Consider the following 22514-nt stretch of genomic DNA (forward strand, 5'->3'; position numbering starts at 1 on the left):
GTCTCACGGACCCATCACTAGTGGACAGGTGTCTTTTACACCGTTAATGAGTTAAAACAGGTGCCATTAGTACAGGTAACAAGTGGAGCCTCGTTAGACCTCTTCGACAGCCAGAAATCTTGCTTTTTTGGAGGGGGCCAAAAACTTATTTTCCACTCTAATTTGGAAATAAATTCTTTAAAATCAAACAACGTGATTTTCTGTTTTTTTTTGTGTGTTTTTTTTTCCCGCATTCCGTCTCTCATGGTTGAGGTTTACCCATGTTGACAATTACAGGCCTATCTAATCTTTATAATTAGAACTTGCACAATTGGTGGTTGACTAAATACTTATTTGCCCCACTGTTTTTAGAAAACTGAATTCTTTGCCATGGATATGAACTTCTGAGTACTCACATACTCAAAACTGCATTTTTACTGGACCAATGTGTAGAAAATTGAATTAAATGCCATGGATGTGAACTTTGATATGTTTACAGTTCTTATTTTTGTGGTACTGTAAATCCACAGTTCTGATTAAGTTCTGGCCAAGGTTGGTAAATTTGAGTAGTGGACCTCTCTGACTGCTCACATACTCAAAACTGCATTTCTACTGGTCCAATATTTAGAAAATTGAATTAAATGTCCTGCATGTGAACTTTGCTCTGTTTACAGTTCTCGTAGTTGTGGTACTGTAAATCCACAATTCTGAATAAGTTCTGGTCAAGGCTGTTGAATTTTAGTAGTGGACCTCTCTGACTACTCACAAACTCAAAACTATGCATTTTTATTGAACCATTATTTACAAAATTCAAGTTAAAAGTCCTACACACATACTTTGATCAGGTTGAAGTTTTCTAATGGCTTACTTATATTATAGTTTATTGTATCAATGACCTGTTTGCAGCAAAATCACTACATTCTTTAAAATCACTACAATGTTGTTATTATTTTACTCTAGGCTTATTAAGGGCTCGGGTTATTGTTTACTATATGGTTTTCGTCCAAAACAACATCAAATGCCGTTTTTCTTCCATCAAGGTACAGGTACTTGTGTTTCTGGCTGGATGGATTCCAACACTGTCTAAGAACACAGTCCCCCACTGGATTATTTTATTTAAAAACAAAAAGAGTTTTAAAAGGTGATTTTCTTAACTAATAATGGTAATAATGAAGATAATAATATGAAAAATGTCATTGTAAGTAAGACTTGGCGTTATTATATGTAGACCACACTTATCATATTTGCATGACCCAAAATTTGATGTCCACGTATGTGAATGCCAGGCATTTATGGCGTTTGTTTTTCTCTAAATGATCCAAAATAACCCTATTATAGGTAAAGTGGCAAACAGTTGCAATGCCTGCCTTACTATCTCACCGCATTCAGATAAAAGGGGACCACTGGAGGATCCAAAATCCCACTTAAAGGATTTGAATCATGTGTTGGCTGTCATCTACCTCCAAACCGCCACCCACCCTTGAAAGCACCTGACGATGTTGTTGCCCACCCTGAGCTCTCCCACCCAGTCAGCCCCTCTTCTCTCTTCCGCTCTCAGTGGGTCATTCAGGCCCGGCTTGTGTGGGACGACGCTGTGTGTTTAGGCAGAGGGGAGCTGTGCGAAATGTGTGTAGGAGAGGCTAAGAAAAACACCACGGCCTGGCAGGAGTGTGGAGGGAGTGGAGGACGGCAGGGACGGGTGGGATAGGGAGGAACGGACGCATGGGTATGACGAAGCGGAGAGTAGGAGTGCGTGTTTTGAAGGTGGGGGTGGTAATATCTTCGGAAGATCGTGTTTGAGTAGGTGGTCTTCTGTACTGAGAGGCTGATGAGAGGTGGAGGGACAAAGTCATAGGAGGACAGAGTCCAACCAGCAATTTTCCAGACAAATATCAGTAGAAATGACCTTGGACTATGGTTTCTAAAGGAATCTAGATATGTTAATCAAAAATTTCTTAGACGTATGTTAATGGAGAAAATAAAAGTGAAAGGTGATATAAAATGACTGCACTAGTGTACATTTACAAGTAAAAAATGAATTTTCGGGCGCTTTCACGTGAGCACTGTTTGGACGTTTTTAGACAGAGCAGAGTTCTTTTTCTCAGATGTTATTTTGTGTCATGCGGCAAATTGACTCACTTTTGAATAAATGTAAAAGTTCCGAGCTGGGCATAAATGGAAATAATTTTACTAATGATAATTCATGACATCTGTCATAAGCATTCACTAATGCCCATGATAGTGTCATGTAACAATTATGACGGTCTGAAGGCAATCTTAAAGCAGAAATGTGAAGTAATTTCATAACATGCCAAATAGGGTCACAAGTAATTAAACATTGTCCAACAAATAAAGCATGAAAAAAATTATTTATGTGTTGTATATTTGACAAAATAAGCGCGTTTCCGAAGTTCGAGCCTGAAAGGGGACGAACCCGGAAGTGATACGTCACACCGGGAACAGCGATGGCAGCTCCTTACATACGGCCGCCACACAAAGTGCTTCAAACAATGATTCAAACAGTGATATAAGCGATAAATCGAGCGCAAGGGAGGAGATCCAAGTTTTTGAAGAGTTGGAGGAAGAAGAGGAGCTTGGAATTTTATGTTGGACTTCGCAGGTATTAGCCAGACGCTAATCAGGATGCAAACAATGTGCCTAGACTACCTGACATGGAATGGATACAAGACCCATCGAGATTACAAGATTGGTAAGATATAGGCTGTTATTATTTTCATGATTTGAAGATGCAGGCGTTTGCACATAATTTTGTTTTTGTCTATCTGATGACATTGTTAAAAAAAATAATAATCAGACTTCATGTTCATTTTGGCAGATCCGGCAGCTCTCGTACATATAAAATAATAATATAAAAACGTTGGGGGGAAATGTAGTTTTTTTCCACACAAGCAAACAGATTACAAAGCACCACTTCGGTGTTGTCCCGAGACTACATTTCCCATGATTCACTGCGTGACCTGCGCGCTCGCTGATTCGCTACCAGAAATTAAAACCAAAACGCTTGTTGTTGTCACCTGTCAGCGGCTCTCGTACGTAAAACACAAACCAGAAGGCTATCAAGCGATCACCGTGAAAGAAACGCCGAACCGTACAAATGCAATGCAATGCTTGAAGCATGAAGGTGGAAATACATAATACAAATACAAATAAATGTGCACAAACCACCGGCAGTGTGTCTCTCTTACGGCAACGTGACCGTGAATTACCGCGACGCCGACCCGCTTATATGCACATCCACACCCCTTTCCCGATTGACAGTGGATTAATCCTTTCGGACAAAATCGTAGATGACGCACAATTTAAACACGCTTAACCTAGCGAACACAACAACAACTATGATCGGGGATTGCCACGAGTTGGCTTTCAGCTAACGTCGCTAGCTTCTACTGTACATTCCACAACAGTTGGCAGCTCTGCTTTGACAAAGTCATCAGTCATCTATCCAAATCCTTGATCATAAGCAGACTGGTTAAGGAAGCAGGCATCTTCGAAGTGTTTGCAGCAGAGAACACTACTCGATGATGGCGTGAAATTCCTTCGCTTCCTGCGAACGAAAGATGTCCATTTACGTGCCCTGCTATCCTTTGGCCACTCATACAACTTTTTGTTTGAGTGAGAACAAAACATCGCCACACACCACCGTGGCAATGCAACAAACAATACTGTTCTATGGCGGACTTCCCTCGCACTTCCCGGTGTGACGTAATTTCCGAAGATTGCCGAAGAAAAGCATTTTCATTGTCAAGGGCGTTCCTATGGGTTACACAAAGAATCTGGAAGGGTTGCGTTAAAAAAAATTATGAAAATATGCTTATACAATTGTGGTCAAAAGTTTACATACACTTGGGAGGAACATAATGTCATGGCTCTCTTGAGTTTCCAGTTATTTCTACAACTCTGATTTTTCTCCGACAGAGTGATTGGAACAGATACTTCTTTGTCACAAAAAACATTCATGAAGTTTGGTTCTTTTATGACTTTATTATGGGTTAACAGAAAAAGTGATCAAATCTGCTGGGTCAAAAATATACATACATGGATCTGAAAAAGCGAATCGTTGACTTGAACAAGTCAGGAAAGTCACTTGGAGCCATTTCAAAGCAGTTGCAGGTCCCAAGAGCAACAGTGCAAACAATTGTTTGTAAGTATAAAGTGCATGGCACTGTTTTGTCACTGCCACGATCAGGAAGAAAACGCAAGCTATCACCTGCTACTGAGAGAAAATTGGTCAGGAGGGTGAAGATTCAACCGAGAATCACCAAAAAGCAGATCTGCAAAGAATTAGAAGCTGCTGGAACACAGGTGTCAGTGTCCACAGTCAAGCGTGTTTTGCATCTCCATGGACTGAGAGGCTGCCGTGCAAGAAGGAAGCCCTTGCTCCAAAAGCGGCACCTTAAGGCTCGACTGAAGTTTGCTGCTGATCACATGGACAAAGATAAGACCTTCTGGAGGAAAGTTCTGTGGTCAGATGAAACAAAAATCGAGCTGTTTGGCCACAATGCCCAGCAATATGTTTGGAGGAGAAAAGGTGAGGCCTTTAACCCCTAGTACACCATGCCTACTGTCAAGCACGGTGGTGGTAGTATTGTGCTGTGGGGCTGTTTTGCTGCCAATGGAACTGGTGCTTTACAGAGAGTAAATGGGATAATGAAGAAGGAGGATTACCTTCAAATTCTTCAAGATAACCTAACGTCATCAGCCCGAAGATTGGGTCTTGGGCGCAGTTGGGTGTTCCAACAGGACAATGACACCAAACACACATCAAAAGTGGTAATGGAATGGCTAAATCAGGCTAAAATTAAGGTTTTCGAATGGCCTTCCCAAAGTCCTGACTTAAGCCCCATTGAGAACTTGTGGACAATGCTGAAGAAACAAGTCCATGTCAGAAAGCCATCACATTTAACTGAACTGCACCAATTCTGTCAAGAGGAGTGGTCAAAGATTCAACCAGAAGCTTGCCAGAAGCTTGTGGATGGCTACCAAAAGCGCCTAATTGAAGTGAAAATGGCCAAGGGACAAGTTACCAAATATTAGCGCTGCTGTATGTATATTTTTGACCCAGCAGATTTGATCACTTTTTTCTGTTCACCCATAATAAAGTCATAAAAGAACCATACTTCATGAATGTTTTTTGTGACAAACAAGTATCTGTTCCAATCACTCTATCAGAGAAAAATCAGAGTTGTAGAAATAACTGGAAACTCAAGAGAGCCATGACATTATGTTCTTCACAAGTGTATGTAAACTTTTGACCACAACTAACTGTTTAGCCATTGATATTATTCAAAAACATGGTTGGCCAACCTTAGTTCACATTTCCGCTTTAAGATGCCGCTGTCAAATAAAGTGTTACCTATTAACCCAAATGAATCAACTAATAAGCTGCACTGGACTACAAACTGCATGATTTAAAATGAGGGGGAAAAAGTAGCGGCTTTTCGTCCGAATATTACAGTATTGGCTTTCATTTACATTTTTCTACACATCGGAAAAAAGAAATTCTGTGCCTTTTCACCTTATTAAACAAGCTTATTTCCGCTTCTCTTCCACTTTAACGTTGATTTTAAATTCAGAGCAGGACTTTTGCACGTCGTCTGGGAAAGCATATCTTTGCTATCCTTTTAGTTGCTTATATGAAGAACATGCGTCGGTGGGTAGATGATAGCCAACCTGCCAACACAAAATAAAGAAATTGAGCAAAATAAATAAATAAAATGAACACATTTGTTGGATTGAGATGGCGGCTCCCACTCCCACTCCACAGGTGGTGGCATGAAAGCGGTAGCGGCAGGTGGGCGTTGCCAGGGTCTGTTGTTGTCAAAATATTAGGAACAGCTCTCAGCATCAAACTGTGTACAAACACAAAGATAAATATAATAAACCTACTGATTTTCCTGTTCTTCATATCGACGGGTGAAGCAAGTTTCCCTAATGTTTTGTCTGAGCGCTTGTTTGGGTTGTCTTGTATTTGTGGTTGCGACACTAGATGGGAATTTTGCATGTTCAGTGTTTTTCCTACTTCCCTGCTGCCATTTTGTTGTAGATTAGTGGTGTCAAATTTATTGCGGAGTTGTTTTGCATAACAGGCACGTTAGAGGAAGTCGGACTTCCGGGCATTTAATGACATCACCAGTAGGGGTGCAACAGTTTAGTTAGCCGCCGCTTCGATTTGAACCTCGGTTTTAAGATCACGGCTTCGGTTCGGTTTTGCATTTCTAAATTTTTTTTAAAAACTGCCTTTATTTTGCTTTTTAAAAAATGAAATAAGCACTTGAAATGTAAACATTTTTGACTGTTAAAATGCCTCTTAGCTCTTTGGCTAGTGTAGTGACTGACTACTGAAATATACACACACAGTATTAAAAAAGTTACTTGGCAAAGTAACTGGTGATACATTTCATGTTTTTTTTTTTCATAAAAAAAAAAAAACAAAAAAAACAAACAAACCCAAAAACAACCTTTACTATGTTTGGGGGTCATTTAATGTTGTGAATCAACCGTTAAAGTTGCATTAGTTCCCTTCTGTCTACTTTCGACATGAGAAAATTTTTAAACTGTTTCATCCTTTAAAGATAGACTTAAGTCAAGATTTTGCCGATTTAGGAGTATTTTAGATAAAAAGTTACTTAGGTTCACTAGGAAGGTTCACAACAACAGAGCCTTTCTGAGAAGTTTACTTATCTAAAATGGCGGCTGTTTACTAACGCTACCGAGTCTGTCATTTCGCATGTAGTTCTATATGCATGAGATATCTAGGCTAGGTTGTAGTATGTCGTCTACAGTCAGGAAATATTGGAGACACCTAGCCTAGCATCGCGTTTGCTACAGAGTCACAACAAACACTCTTCCTTCTCCGTGTCTCTGACTTTTCTGGCATAATTCAACCAACGTATTAACGCACATCGTCTCGTTGACGAAACGGTAACAAAATCCAAACGGAGAAAAAAAAACGTCATGCACGAAAAACCTACAGTTTTTTAACGTAACGTATGGCGTTCACATTTAAAAATCAGTGCTCACTTGTACAAATTACGCCGAGATCGTACGACTTGACAGGTATGAATTATAGTGAACCGTCACAGTTAGGTAGTAGCACTCTGTAGCACGGGACGTCCAACTATCAGTGGTCAGGGCGAAGCTATGTGCTTTAGCGAAATCATACGCGGGTCAAGCGTTGCAAATAAATTAACGAAGCCCACCGTGTGTTTTCACTGGTGTCATCTTCGGGGTTTTCCTTCTGTGAGAAAGTGATATCTGTGTGTGATGCCGGCTGAGGTGCCGGAGTCATGTTATAAAAGTGTTGCCATTAGCATGGGGAACAAGCGCAATGCTTGCAATTTTTTCCCCCCCCAATATTTTCTCTCCCTCCGTATTGTAGTCCAAGGGGAAACCAAAATGTTGCCACACCACAGATTTGAAAGAAGCCGGTGCTTCCTCAAAATTCGGTCTCTCCACTCCCCATAGCTATTTGTTTTCTTTGTTGTTTCACTTTCACTTCGCTCGTAAGCGAGAGAGGGCGTTACTCGGCTTCTATTACACAGGTGCTTGACAGCGATCCGACATTTACTTGCGGGGTGGGAATTTCTCCACAGCGGTGCTTCACGTCACACACAGCCACACAGAGCTCGATCAATTCATTCCACAAGCGTTTGGAATACATTAATTGCAAAACCAAAAAGGCGCGGTTCATAAAGGCGTATTGAACCGTACAGGGCGAACCGTACGGTTCGGCTTTGAACTGCAAACCGTTGCACCGCTAGTCACCAGCCACAACAAAGCGTCGCCATATTGACATAGGGGCAAAAGACCAGTCACAAGCAGTTGCTCTGTCGTGCATTGTAATACAAACGCACTTGAGTTTTTTATTTACTGTTATTTTTGTATATTTTTTTTACTGTTATATGTTAACTTGATACTGAAATAGTAGTTTGGTTTAGCCTGAGAGGATTTTTGAACAATTGTGGAACTAATGTACAAAACATTTTTTTTTTTTTTAAAAAGAGGGGGGTGCATCAATAATCGTTTTATAATCGAATCTGAGCCTCTGACTCGTAATCGTAATCGAATCGTTAGGTGCCCAAAGATTCCCAGCTCTACAAAACACTGTCATAATTATGACATGACAATATGATGGCCATTAATGAATGCTTATGACAGATGTCATTAAGTGGCAAATTATGCCACTAACTCCTTTTATGTCCAGCTCGGATGTTTTACATCCATTCAAAAGGGAGAACATTTGACGGATGACACAAAATGACATCTGTCATAAGCATTCATTAATGCTCATAGCAGTGTCATGTTGTAATTATGATGGTCTTATGACGGTCTGATGGCACCACTGTCAAATAAAGTGTTACCAAATCCCATAACTACCAGTTAATGAAAAAACTAGAACAGTAACTGAAGAAATAATTAGCACAGAACACAAATTTTGATTTGTTATTTACATCTGTGGCGCTGCAATGCATGCTAGGAGGCATGTTGGATGACAACAATGTTGACAGCAGGTGGCAGCAGAGGTTGACCGGTTCCCCCAAGAAAACAGCAATGGCTTAATGAAGCTTCTTGAAGCAATGATGGTGGTTTGGTCTTATGACAGTCTTATGATGCCGCTGTCAAATAAAGTGTTACCGGCAGTGGCGGACTTGGCAATTTTGGGGCCTAAGGCGAACATATCCAGGGGCCCTCTTCTTGGGTCAAGGGTTAAAAATGTGAGAAGGGTGAGGAGGAAATATGTTCCGGTACACTAAGGGTGTCCTAAACGACAAATTTGCTCCTGATTAGTCAGCCAACTAGTTTTACGATTAGTCTACTAAATCTAATGATTTTCGTTTTTTTTTTAACTAATTTAGCAATGAAATTTTTGTTGATGCTTATTAATTCACAAAACCATTTTGGAACACTTAAATTCTTTAATAAAGTACAACTAATCATGTAAATAATAATTAATCACAAATAAACAATGAGGTTAAATGCTGATGGCATTTACTAGTGCAAAACAATGGAAAGCAAACAGATTCAGAACACTGACTTTGCCTTTCCAACATTATTCAAAACAATTCTTAAAAAAAAAATTCTAGCATTATTATTATAGTATACCACTATATATAATAGTATTATAATAATTATAAAAATTATTCATTGCCAATCATGTTTGTCACGAAGAGTGTCATTTGAAAGCTATTCTTAGTGTAGAATCTGTATTCTGTAGTATTTACTCAAAATATTATACTATTAATTCTGAAGTATGTGGGATTAACTCCAGAAATTGTTATTTATATGACCAACATGACGTGCTTTTATTTTGAAATGTTCACCGATGGTACGTTCGCTAAACCACTAACCGAAAGCTTTACACTCCGTAATAAAATATTCTTCGTCATTGCTTGTGGTGTCACTAATAGATTTAAAAAAAACAATTCGTTAGCAAATTCTGTTAACCAGCTGTTGAGTGTTGTTGTATGACTGATTGGAACTGTACTGCATTGTTTCACCACAGGGTGTGCTGTCGTGTATTTTATGTTCGTTGTGAAGAAGAAGAAGAAAGTTAGAAGAGGCATTAGCGGCCTGTTCTCAACTTCTCCTGCACTGCATTTTGGCTCTCATGGAGAGCACGTTCGGTCATGTGTTCGAAATAAACAATAGCCGACATGAAAAGTAGCAAGTGAGCTGTAAAAATAGCAAGCTTAGTGGCGTGAAAAACGCGGGAGAGCTAAGTGAAGCTAATGAACAGCTAAGCGGAGTTAAGCGATGCTAAACAGAGCTAAGCTAAGCTAAGCTAAACGGCGCTAACTGAAGCTAAGTGATTGATACTCAGTCCGTCGTCGTGGAATATTCCATTTTAGTGCCTGTGTGTGTGTGTGTGTGTGTGGGGGATAATATAAATGCAGTATTCAAATGGCTTTCTTTTTTGTTTTGTTATTTGTTTGTTTGGTATGCTGACATAATTATATATGACGAATAGTTGGGGGTGCTGCTGGCTCCGGTGGCCCAAGCCCTTGCTCGTTGGGGCAAGGGCAGCTGGTTGGGGGCCCCCTATTGGTTGGGGGCCTAAGGCGATCGCCTACTTCGCCTGAATTGTAGATCAGCCTATGGTTACCGGTTGATATTTTTGGTGTTAGTGTCCCATAATACAATGCGGACAGTTGTGTCTTAGAGTCCATTGCGGCTCATCTTTGAACAAATGCCGTTTTTGTGTCAAATTTGGTGGGTGGCGGCTTATAGTCATGTGCGCCTTTTAGTGCGAAAATTGCAGTACTTCATTTTCACACTTGTCTGAAGGTTAAGAATCTTTACAGTACTTTCTCCATCACCACATCCAATTACCCACCCAATTATAATATTTCAAATTCGTCAGTGAAATGATGAAATCATCTTTTTAAAAAAGCTGTCTAATGTATTGACCATTGTGCCTAAAAGCAGGGGCGGAATTTAGGGTGGTGCTCGGGGTGCGACCACACCGGGCTTCTAAGGTGCCCAGTTTGCGAGCGTAAAATGGAAGTGGTTGGGCGAGGGGAGGGTCGAACAGAAAGCTACGTATTTTACATATATATATATATATATATATATATATATATATATATATATAATGTATATATGTTAGGGCTGTCAAAATTATCGCGTTAACGAGCGGTAATTAATTTTTTAAATTAATCACGTTAAAATATTTGACGCAATTAACGCAGATGTCCCGCTCAGACAGATTTAAATGATAGTACAGTGAAATGCCCACTTGTTAATTACTTTATGGAGTTTTGCCGCCCTCTGCTGGCGCTTGGGTGCGACTGATTTTATAGGCTTCAGCACCCATGAGCATTGTGTAAGTAATAATGGACAACAACAATGGCTACTAGTTTATTTTTTTTATTGAAAATTTTACAGATTTTATTAAAACGAAAACATTAAGAGGGGTTTTAATATAAATTTTCTATAACTTGTACTAACATTTATCTTTTAAGAACTACAAGTCTTTATTCATGGATCGCTTTAACAGAATGTTACTATTGTTAATGCCATCTTGTTGATTTATTGTTATAATAAACAAATACAGTCCTTATGTACCGTATGTTGAATGTATATATCCATCTTGTGTCTTATCTTTCCATTCCAACAATAATTTACAGAAAAATATGGCATATTTTATAGATGGTTTGAATTGCGATTAATTGCGATTATGATTAATTTTTAAACTGTAATTAACTCAATTAAACATTTTAATCGTTTGACAGTGCATATATATTATATGAATATATACTATATATACAGTATATATTCACACATTTCTTAAAAGCTAGTCTACAAATGACCCAATTGTGACATAACATACACACTTCTTCATTTTGCTCTAATGAGCGTGAGTTTTACTTTATTTAAGTTTTACTGAGACTTCATTGTCATACTTAATCTTTACGATACTTTCTCCATTGTCACTTCCATTTACACACCCAATTAAAATATTTCAAATGCGTTAAGTGCAATCATGAGTCATCATGATACCTGCACTTTTTTTTTTTTTAAGGTTTTGCTAGTTTGTGTGAGTGCGTGTCACTCCCTCACGCTTTAGCACAGGTGGACTCATAGTGGAAGGCTGCCAAATACTTTTGGTTTAGAAGAAGGAGGGGGTGGAGGGAGGGCCAACTAGGGTGTAACACTTTTTTGTTGTTTCTCAGATAACTGTTTTTTTTTTTCCTTCTACAGCGCTACCTTTTCTCACACACAAACACACACCCCTGAAATCTCCTCCTCTCTCTTGACTTGAGTGTCTGACTTCCTGACTAGCGCTGAGCAGAGGAAGTTAAAGAGTTCTCTATTTGCTGAAAGGTCAGTGTTTTTTTTTATTTTATTTATATATCTTCCTAAGTGTGGTATTCTGGTGTTATGTATGGAACAAAGTGTCCAATCAGTGCTAAGGTGAGATGTAACCATGCTTGGATGAGTGTTTGAGTGGCCGCAAACTGACCCCATATTGAGGTTTACAGTATGCAGCACGCCGAAAGCAGCTTTTCATGTGTGCATGCAAGTTGTTCACGTCTATTACTAATATGTCAGTAACATATTATGCAACCTTGTTACACCTCTCCTCCGGGAAGGCATGTTAACCCTCCCTTTTTTTGGTTTTATTTTTTGCATTTCTGAGAACACATTTTAGTTATAGTAATAAATGATGTGATCCACATGTGATACACATTCAATTGTCATTTAAATTCTCTTCACTTGGAAAACAAATGGGGTGTGACAAAATATCAAAATAGTGCTATATCGTGATACTTTGCACCCCAAAAGCTTATCGATATGCTCATGGCAAGAATCGAGATATCCTTTTAAAAAGGTGTCAGTGTACGCACACACATTATATACAGTTGTGGTCAAAAATTTACATACACTTGTGAAGAACATAATGTCATGGCTCTCTTTGAGTTTCCAGTTATTTCTACAACTCTGATTTTTCTCTGATAGAGTGATTGGAACAGATACTTCTTTGTCACAAAAAACATTCATGAAGTTTGGTTGTTTTATGACTTTATTATGGGTGAACAGAAAAAAGTGATCAAATCTGCTGGGTCAAAAATATACATACATGGATCTGAAAAAGCGAATCATTGACTTGAACAAGTCAGGAAAGTCACTTGGAGCCATTTCAAAGCAGCTGCAGGTCCCAAGAACAACAGTGCAAACATTGTTTGTAAGTGCATGGCACTGTTTTGTCACTGTCACGATCAGGAAGAAATCACAAGCTATCACCTGCTGCTGAGAGAAAATTGGTCAGGAGGGTGAAGATTCAACCGAGAATCATCAAAAAGCAGATCTGCCAAGAATTAGAAGCTGCTGGAACACAGGTGTCAGTGTCCACAGTCAAGCGTGTTTTGCATCTCCATGGACTGAGAGGCTGCCGTGCAAGAAGGAAGCCCTTGCTCCAAAAGTGACACCTTAAGGCTATATATATAAAGATTAGTGCTGTCAAATTTATCGCGTTAACGGGCGGTAATTAATTTTTTAAAAATTAATCACATTAAAATATTTGACGCATTTAAAGCATGCGTGGAATGACCCGCTCATGCATTGTCTCAAACAGATTACAATGATGTCGTTTTTTTTTTTTTTTTGCATATTGAGAGCTAAGAGGCAGAGAAATGCGAGTGGACATTGACGTTCATTGGACTACGCCATTTACTGGTATAGGCTTTGGCAACTCATTCACAACAAATATAACTATTGTGGCGAGCGACGTGGGGAAGAACGACAGGACTGGCGCAATGGCTGTAGGAGCCATCTAGTAAACTGATGGTGAAGTTCACGGACGGCGCTCAACGCCCTATCCATTAAGACTGGGAAGGGCGAATGAACGTTCGTTCGTTCTAAACTAGAGCATTCACAGTCACTCTTTCTGAAAATTGTATATTCTCTCTGGCCAAGACAAGAAAACAAATCTTACTGTATGTGCAAGCTGGAGTGACTGGACACGACTCTAGTGAGTCAGGTGGGCGCAGCACATCACAAGTGACACAACCGGACACTGCTGCGACACAGGCTAACTACACATAAAATGTCACACATTTTCAACATGTGACGGAAACAATTGCGCATTTTCGTCTTGCTCTCGCCTTGTCAGACGAAAACCGGCATTGTATCGTTGTAACGTTTGTTCCTTCGCTGCCACCCTCCCACTTCAAAGGGATTGGACATCCACTAGCGATAAACATTTAAATTCACAGCAGAAGGATGAAAAGAGCCACATGATTGGACATGTTTCTAAGGTCACATTAAGGCTATTCTGTCAGACCTCCGTGCAGGTACCGAACAACTTGACTCAATGGAGGTTAACTCAGGACACAGTCCAATAAACACAACCACACCTTCTCTACACTCCTACTGTACACAAGCTATGATGGACGGCGCTGGCCTTTTGTCTCGGGCAAACATCACCAGAGGCGTGTTACATTCATGTTTGCACAATCCGCGTTGGCGATAGTCTGCGACATGAGATCTGCGTGACACGTGACTCGGTGTAGTAAAATATGAATGGAGATGTGTTATTTACAGTGGAATCTCCCAAAATGTAGCCTACAGAGGGAAGAAAAGTGAACTAGTTAACTAGTTTACTGATGTCTGGAAGCAGTTTCTTCTGGCTTATAACGTGACATACTACAAGGGTTGGAAAAAAAAAGTAATTTTCTATGATCTGCTATGGACATCCAGTAACCTGAGTGTGTCTTAACATGCCGCCAGCAGCTATGTTTAAGCGTGCATGTGCATGCGTGTCGGCCCTCCTCCGTACAGGTTGGTTGTGTGGAGTGGGGCTAGCAGGCTGACTAAGCCGATGAACAGGAGATATATGGGCGGAGGCTTGAAGAGGCTGCTGCGGGTGGGAGGCCCGGGCAATGCCTGCCTGCCAGAAAAAAAAAGCTTGGATCTGTGTACACTTGCATTCCATGCTAAAAAAACGTAGCACAGGGTTCGTACATGTTCAAATTAAAGCGCTTTTAAGGACTTTCAGACCAATTTTCAAATTGTTCCAGTACCTTTTAAATGTTATCCCACTGCTCATTTTTTCTTTTTAAACAATGAGGCAAAAATAAAATATGGTGCATTCACACCAGTGTTGTTTTTGGCAGCCTTTATAATTTTGGTCTTTTGGACGATAATACTTAGTAGTCTTCATCTAGTTTTAGTCAACGCTAACTAAAAATGTTTTCGTCTGTAAAATTAAAAAAAATAATAAAAATACTCCAAAAATAAACACCGTAATTTTAGCACTAAAAGGCGTACCTGACTGTAAGCCGTAGCTTTGATCACTGTATTATGGGATATTTACACCCAAAGATATTAAGCGGTAACACTTTAAGACCAAATGAACTACCATGAAGCTTTGCAGCCAATTGGTTCATTGCTTCAAGAAGCTTCATTTGGCCATCAATGCTCCCTTGGGGGAGACAGTCAACCTCTGCTGCCACCTGCTGTCAACACTATTGTTGTCCAACATGCCTCCGAGCATGCACTGCAGCGCTACAGATGTAAATAATGAAAAGTTCATGTTCTGTGCTAATTATTTCTTTAGATACAGTTTCATTAATAGCTAGTTATGGTATTTGGTAACAATTTTACAGTGGCGCCATAAGACCATCACTAGACAATCATAATTATGATATGACACTGTCATGAGCATTAATGAATGCTTATAACAGATGTCATTTAGTGTTATCCGGCAAATTATTTAACTTTTGAATGGAATTAAAAGAGCTGGACATAAATGGAGTTGGTGACATAATTTTCCGGGTGTGCCATGTTTTAAAACCTCGTAGATACAGTGCCCTCCATAATTATTGGCACCCCTGAAAAAGATGTGTTTTTTAGCTTCTAATATTTTTTTTAAATTCAAATAACATGGGATCTTAATGGGGAAAAAAAGAGAAAAATCCAACATTCAATACAAGTGCATTTATTCAGTGGGGGAAAAAATCCCACATAAAGAAATAATTATTTGACATCAAATAATGTGTGTCACAATTATTAGCACCCCTGGTGTTAATACTTTGTACAACCCCCTTTTGCCAACAAAACAAGGTCTGGGGACTGAGATGGCCATGGGAGGAGTTTGATTTTGTGTCTGGTGAATCATTTCTGTGTAGATTTGGCCATATGTTTAGGGTCATTGTCTTGCTGAAAGACCCAGTGACGACCCATCTTCAGCTTTCGAGCAGAGGGCAACAGATTTTGATTAAAATGTCCTGGTATTTCAAAGCATTCATGATGCCATGCACCCTAACAAGGTTCCCAGGGCCTTTGGAAGCGAAACAGCCCCACAGCATCACTGACCCAACCCCATACTTCACAGTGGGTATGAGGTGCTTTTCAGCATGCGCATCTTTCATGGCACGCCAGACCCACTTAGAGTGTTTGGTTCCTAAAAGCTCAATCTTGGTCTGATCTGACCAAAGCACGCAGTCCCAGTTGAAGCCAGGGACCGTGTGCTTTGGTCAGATGAGACCAAGATTGAGTTTTTTGGCAAATCTACACAGAAATGGTTTTATTAAATTGGATGTTTCTCTTTTTTTTCCATTAAGGTCCCATATTATTTGAATTAAAAAAAAATTATTAGAAGCTAAAAAACACATCTTAACCAGGGGTGCTAATAATTATGGAGGGCACTGTAACTACATCGCCACAACACAGCAATCAAGCAAATCAGTGCAGCGCAGTGGCTCCGCCCAGGGAATGCAATTTTTGACTGGGGTAACTACATTGGCACGACACCAGTGGGCGTACCATATTCAATGGATGACGATCTTGGCGAAACGTATAGCCTAAGTAGCCTGATTTGGAATTCCCCTCGAGAATGATGCGAAACAAAAACACTCATTTTCAACTTATTATAAAAAAAATTTTTTGCTGACACTGCGTTTCAGGGTCATCAACATGTTGTGCCCAGCCTGCCCCAAAAGTCAAACTCCGCCTATGTATACTTGTCTAGTCTCACTTCGCTGACAGCAAATGAACAAATACTAGTTCAGTGCCATTGATCCTGATAGACGTCCAATCATGTGGCTCTGTTAATCCTTCTGCTGTGAATCTAAGACAAGAGTGTAGGTTTGCATAGGGACATAACACTACCAACTTTTCAGGATGCTTAAATTGTCCCAACCAACTTTTAAGCAACCTTATTTACATTATGTAATGACTTCAGTCATATAGGTAATTTAGATTTCCTCCCCATATGCTGTAAGGATAGAATTGACCCTAACCTTTACCTCTTTTCACTGCTGAGTGTGCAAGTCTATTTTTTCCCACGTAAATTCACATTTGATTGGCTGATGACTTGACCACCCCCCACACATACACGCACACTCACAGCCCCATGCCACCTCCTGTTCCCCCTTTGAAGGATTTTTTTTTTTTTTTGACCAGCAGCAGCTGCAGCTAGTGTAAGTAATTTAAAAAAGACGGCAATATTGTGGAGGTGGGGAACACACCATTAATTTTGCTACCAAAAAGTCTGACCTGTATCAGCGTTAGCATAACATTAAACTGTGTGAATTTCCTAACCTGCAAAACTTGAGTAGGAAGCTGCATAGAGAGAAGTGTCCTACTGTATGTATTTTCTATTGTTAACGTTCATTAAACGGTGAGAAATGTAGTGAATCGAGGATTATCCCTTTCTCTCCAGTTTTCAATTTTATTTATGGGGTTTTAAAGCAGCCCAAAGGAGCTTTCAGTTTTTTTGTTGAGTTTAGCTATGCTTGTGGACAAAAGCAGTAGTGTCTTACCTGAAGGAAGGCTGAATTTTAATTTTTGTGTTTTTTTGTTGTTGTTGAGAGTTTTTTCAGTTATATTTGATTCATATATCTATGGCGGAAAACACAGACAAGACTGAAAAAGCAGTTTCTGATCTTGCACTCCTCTTTAAAAGAAAATGCTGTATTTTAAGCCAAAACAAATGTGTGTTTGATAGAACAATATGTCTCTATGCTGCCATAGCAGATTAATGACGCATTAAGCCCCCGAACTAGTTCTAATTTGTCCATTTTATCCTGAAAACCCCTGTTTACAGACGTCGCGCAACCGCTTTTGTTTTAACCCGGCCATAAAACTAAGGTAATCATATTTATTATTCAAAATGTCTGTCATTTTTAGCTTAGTCATAAATTGGTGTCTAATATTTAGTTTGAAAAAAAAAAAAAAAAAAAAAAAAAAAATGACTTTAAAAAATTATTCACTCGCATATTTTAAACTTTCAAACAAATGTCACAATGAAAAAAAATGGCGTCTGTAAAAAAGTCTGATATCTACCTCATAACTATCGCTTAATTGTATTTTTTGTTTTTGTTTTTTTGTTACTGTCGCATTTTCTCCGATATGTTAGATAAATAATCAATCCAAACAAAGAAAAATTGAAAAAAAAAATGTTTCAAGGGGTAAATATATGAAAAAGAACATCTCGACCGCTCCTGGATGTCTGCGATTTCTGCATCGCAACCCTTGTTATATTGCCATGTTTCACCCATAAAATCCCAAAATCCAGCTCTGGGCATTCACAACGGTGTCTTGACACTCAGTGATACATGCTACATGGAGTTTTTGGATCGGAACAAGGTAAGTACACGATAATATCTCGTTAAAGTCATGGCGTCTGTAATTCTGCTCTCGCGTGCTCTCGCCTCCAGATAGGGTTTTGCCGTTTAATTTTTTTTTTTTTTTTTAAATGCCCTCCTGTTTAAAAATGTTCTTCCCTCAAAAATGGAGATTTTAAGCTTTCCAATGATGTATCACACATGCATATCGGACAATTTTGAAATTTGGCCTAATTGGGGGTCTCAGAGCGGAACTTCAAGTCACCTGGGTGTTTTCCGCCCTATATATGTTACATTAATTTTTCAACACTCAACAGTGTTGAGTAGTGTTAAGACAAATGTTCATTTTTTTTTTGCATCCCTGGATGAATAGTTTATTTACAAGTTTGTATTTATTGTGTATTTTAATATAATTTGAGTTTTGTTCAAATATTGAAATATAAATTGTCTAATTAAATCCAGACATTTATCCTGGAAGTTTTCAAACTGTTTCTTTAGTAGTTTTTGAAAACAAAGGTTTGAATGGAACGGTGTATCACCTGAACCAATACATATAAAAGTTAGTATAAGTCAATACAGATGTATTTTGCATTGATCATTTAGCCTAGCAATTAATTTGGTTCATATTCGTGAGAAATGTAACCCTGCTCTCCCATTCACCCAATCAGTTTGGTTTAATTAATGTCCCTTCGCCAGCAAAAAGTGTACATGCAGGTTATGCTGTTAAACCGTCCCTACCAATGTTGAGACCAAACTTATGCCCTTGATTTAAGCGTTCATGCTCGTAGACGTCCAATCCGTTTGAACTGGCATGCCATGGAATGAACACCTGTTAATTCGCTGCCAGCGAATAAAACTAGAATGTTTTCATAATGCTTTGGAAAAGAAAGCTTTGGCGTGAATAAGTGGGTCCACCCACCTGAGAGAGGGCGAGTGTGTGAATGTGCTCGTGTGGGATGGCCTCACTCGGTCCGCTCATGCCGCCCTATCGCCGCACGCCTTGATCTGCCCCCTGCCAGCACCAGCACCTTAAACGTGGATTGTGCAGCTGCTGCTCAGGTTCAAACAAGATCTTTGCCTAGGTATGTACAGTGGGGCAAATAAGTATTTAGTCAACCACCAATTGTGCAAGTTCGCCTGTAATTGTCAACATGGGTAAACCTCAACTATGAGAGACAGAATGTGGGGAAAAAAAACAGAAAATCACATTCTTTGATTTTTTAAAAAATTATTTGCAAATCACGGTGGGAAATAAGTATGTGGTCACCTACAAACAAACAAGATTTCTGGCTGTCAAAGAGCTCTAACTTCTGATGAGATCTAACGAGACTCCACCCGTTACCTGTATTAATGGCACGTGTTTTAACTCATTATCGGTATAAAAGACACCTGTCCACAATCTCAGTCAGTCACACTCCAAACTCCGCTATGGCCAAGACCCAAGAGCTGTCGAAGGACACCAGAGACAAAATTGTAGACCTGCACCAGGCTGGGAAGACTGAATCTGCAATAGGTAAAACGCTTGGTGTAAAGACATCAACTGTGAGAGCAATTATTAGAAAATGGAAGACATAAAAGACCACTGATAATTTCCCTCGATCTGGGGCTCCATGCAAGATCTCACCCCGTGGCATCAAAATGATAACAAGAACGGTGAGCAAAAATCCCAGAACCACACAGGGGGACCTAGTGAATGACCTACAGAGAGCTGGGACCACAGTAACAAAGGCTACTATCAGTAACACAATGCGCCGCCAGGGACTTAAATCCTGCACTGCCAGACGTGTCCTCCTGCTGAAGCAAGTACACGTCCAGGCCCATCTACGGTTCGCTAGAGAGCATTTGGATGATCCAGAAGAGGACTGGAAGAATGTGTTATGGTCAGATGAAAGCAAAATAGAACTTTTTGGTGGAAACACAGGTTCTCGTGTTTGGAAGAGAAAGAATACTGAATTGCATCCAAAGAACACCAAACCCACTGTGAAGCGTGGGGGTGGAAACATCATGCTTTGGGGCTGTTTTTCCGCAAAGGGATCGGGACGACTGATCTGTGTAAAGGAAAGAATGAATGGGGCCATGTATCGAGAGATTTTGAGTGAAAATCTCCATCAGTAAGGGCATTGAATATGAGACGTGGCTGGGTCTTTCAGCATGACAGTGACCCCAAACACACAGCCAGGGCAACAAAGGAGTGGCTTCGTAAGAAGCATTCAGACAGTCTTCAGATCCCAACTTCATAGAAAATCTGCGGAGGGAGTTGAAAGTCCGTGTTGCCCAACGACAGCCCCAAAACATCACTGCTCTAGAGGCGATCTGCATGAAGGAATGGGCCAAAATACCAGCAACAGTGTGTGAAAAGCTTGTGAAGAGTTACAGAAAACGTTTGGCCTCCGTTATTGCCAACAAAGGGTACATAACAAAGTATTGAGATGAACTTTTGGTATTGACCAAATACTTATTTTCCACCATGATTTGCAAATAAATTCTTTAAAAATCAAATAATGTGATTTTCTGGTTGGTTTTATTCCACATTCTGTCTCTCATGGTTCAGGTTTACCCATGTTGACAATTACAGGCCTCTCTAATATTTTCAAGTGGGAGAACTTGCACAATTAGTGGTTGACTAAATACTTATTTGCCCCACTGTATGCCTTCACTTAAAACTTGGGGCTCATGTAATTAAAGTACGCATATTAGTGAATGACAAGATCACACAAAAAAAACATTACAACCTTGGTGGGAGGTAATTAGTGGCTAACACGCGGTCGAATTTCACTTGGCTTAAATGAAAAGGCACATTTTCAATTAGTTGTGTGGAGAGTGCGTTTTGTGGTTACATAGATTCAGTGTAAACCTGCTTACAAATGAAGAGTTCCTTGATGGAGGTAATGAACACAGTGGTCCCCATAGGATGACAAAGCTTTCATCTCAGGCCAACCTTCCAGCGCAACTAATGGCATCAGGCAAACACATTTTGTGGACTATTTAGCTGTATGATAGTGTGGGTCGTACTTGGGCCTAAAATAGTTGACCTGTACCTCACACCTCACCCATGTGTAAGCGCTGCGGTGTGCTCTTTTGTGTGTATGTGTGACAGGCATGTGTCTGGCCTGCCCTGCAGCCTGACTGCTTTTAATTAGGAGGTGCCATGTTGCCTCAGGGCTCTCCTGCTGACACACATACACACTCAAAGACACACACACACGCTACCCGAAGGGAGACGGAGGCTGTCCCACTACGGCAAGGTCTAGTCCTCGTTAACACACATTTGACCCTTGCAACACATACACACAAGCCAGCTATTGCAGTCAAATGAGCCAAAGAGAAGGATGCTCTCTGGGCAGCAGACTTGTAATATTTGCTTGATTATCGTGGAATGTCATCCAAGGATGGCAAAAGTCTTTCTACCCAACAGTAAGTTGCACTTACGGTGGATTCAGAGTAGGGATGTCCCGATCCAGGTTTTTGCACTCCCGATCCGATACCGATATTGTTTTACACTTCCGATCCGATACCGGCCTATCTGAGCATGTGTTAAAGTTTAAAGTTATTTAGCCTCCTTACCTAGTTGTCAGACTCATGTTGAAAAAGGTTTTAGTACTCTTGATAACAACTAGCCAGCTGAATTAGGTGAGTTTGATTAACACACAACGGTTGGTAACAAGAAACTGACCTGTTTATTCAATGACAAACACAAAACATTATAAATGACAAACAGAAATGGCATAGTCCGTCAGTAAAACGTGCAAATAATATTGTAAACTGTCATAAAAAAGCAAAACACACCAACAACCTCAGTGGAAAATCCCACAAACTCCCCAAGCTATTAGAGGCTTTTAATGTTTCGTGCATTAGTTACAATAATTGTATAAAAAGCCTCTCAGGTTTAAATAAACAACCATTTCAGTATTAAGTTAACATTTTAAAACAGTAAATAAAATACTCAAGTCTCCATTCTGTATCCGCAGCTTTAAACTACATTCAATTCATTTAATTTTGCAAATCAACTGTTAAAGTTGTTAAAATTGCTCCCGTTATTCCATAATTTCCCTTCTGTCTACTTTCGACTTGTGAAAGTTTTAAAACTGTTTTGCAGATAGATTCAAGTCAAGATTTTGCCGATTTAGGAGTATTTTAGATAAAATGTTAATTAGGTTTGCTTGGAAGGTTCACAACAGCCTACTAGGGAAGTCTTCTGCTTTAAGATGGCGGCTGTTCACTAATGCATCTAGTTTACAATACTTCAATGTTGCTAACACAGTTGAGTCTGTCGTTTTGCATCTAGTTCTATATACATATGATATCTATTATCTCCAGTAAAACGACGTTGACGTAGTTTGTAGCGGCTGTCCGCAGCAATCAGGTATTCTTGTGTTTTTTTATCCAGCAGCATGAGTTGAGCTAAAGCCGTGAGTTGAGCATTGGCATTACCCGAGTCTATGACAA

At 39.8% G+C, this 22514-nt stretch overlaps 1 protein-coding gene across 1 annotated transcript in view; it reads left to right on the forward strand.

Annotated features, from left to right (window-relative positions):
* The first annotated feature begins 11717 nt into the window (after positions 1-11717).
* The window catches only part of LOC130905948 (zinc finger and BTB domain-containing protein 7C), a 45465-nt gene continuing 34668 nt past the window's right edge, over positions 11718-22514 (forward strand). Inside the window, exon 1 of the mRNA XM_057819769.1 lies at positions 11718-11823. The gene's annotated coding sequence lies outside the window, so the exon portion shown is untranslated. The remainder of the gene's footprint in view (positions 11824-22514) is intronic.

Source organism: Corythoichthys intestinalis, chromosome 17, assembly GCF_030265065.1.
Source record: "Corythoichthys intestinalis isolate RoL2023-P3 chromosome 17, ASM3026506v1, whole genome shotgun sequence".
Taxonomy (NCBI): domain Eukaryota; kingdom Metazoa; phylum Chordata; class Actinopteri; order Syngnathiformes; family Syngnathidae; genus Corythoichthys; species Corythoichthys intestinalis.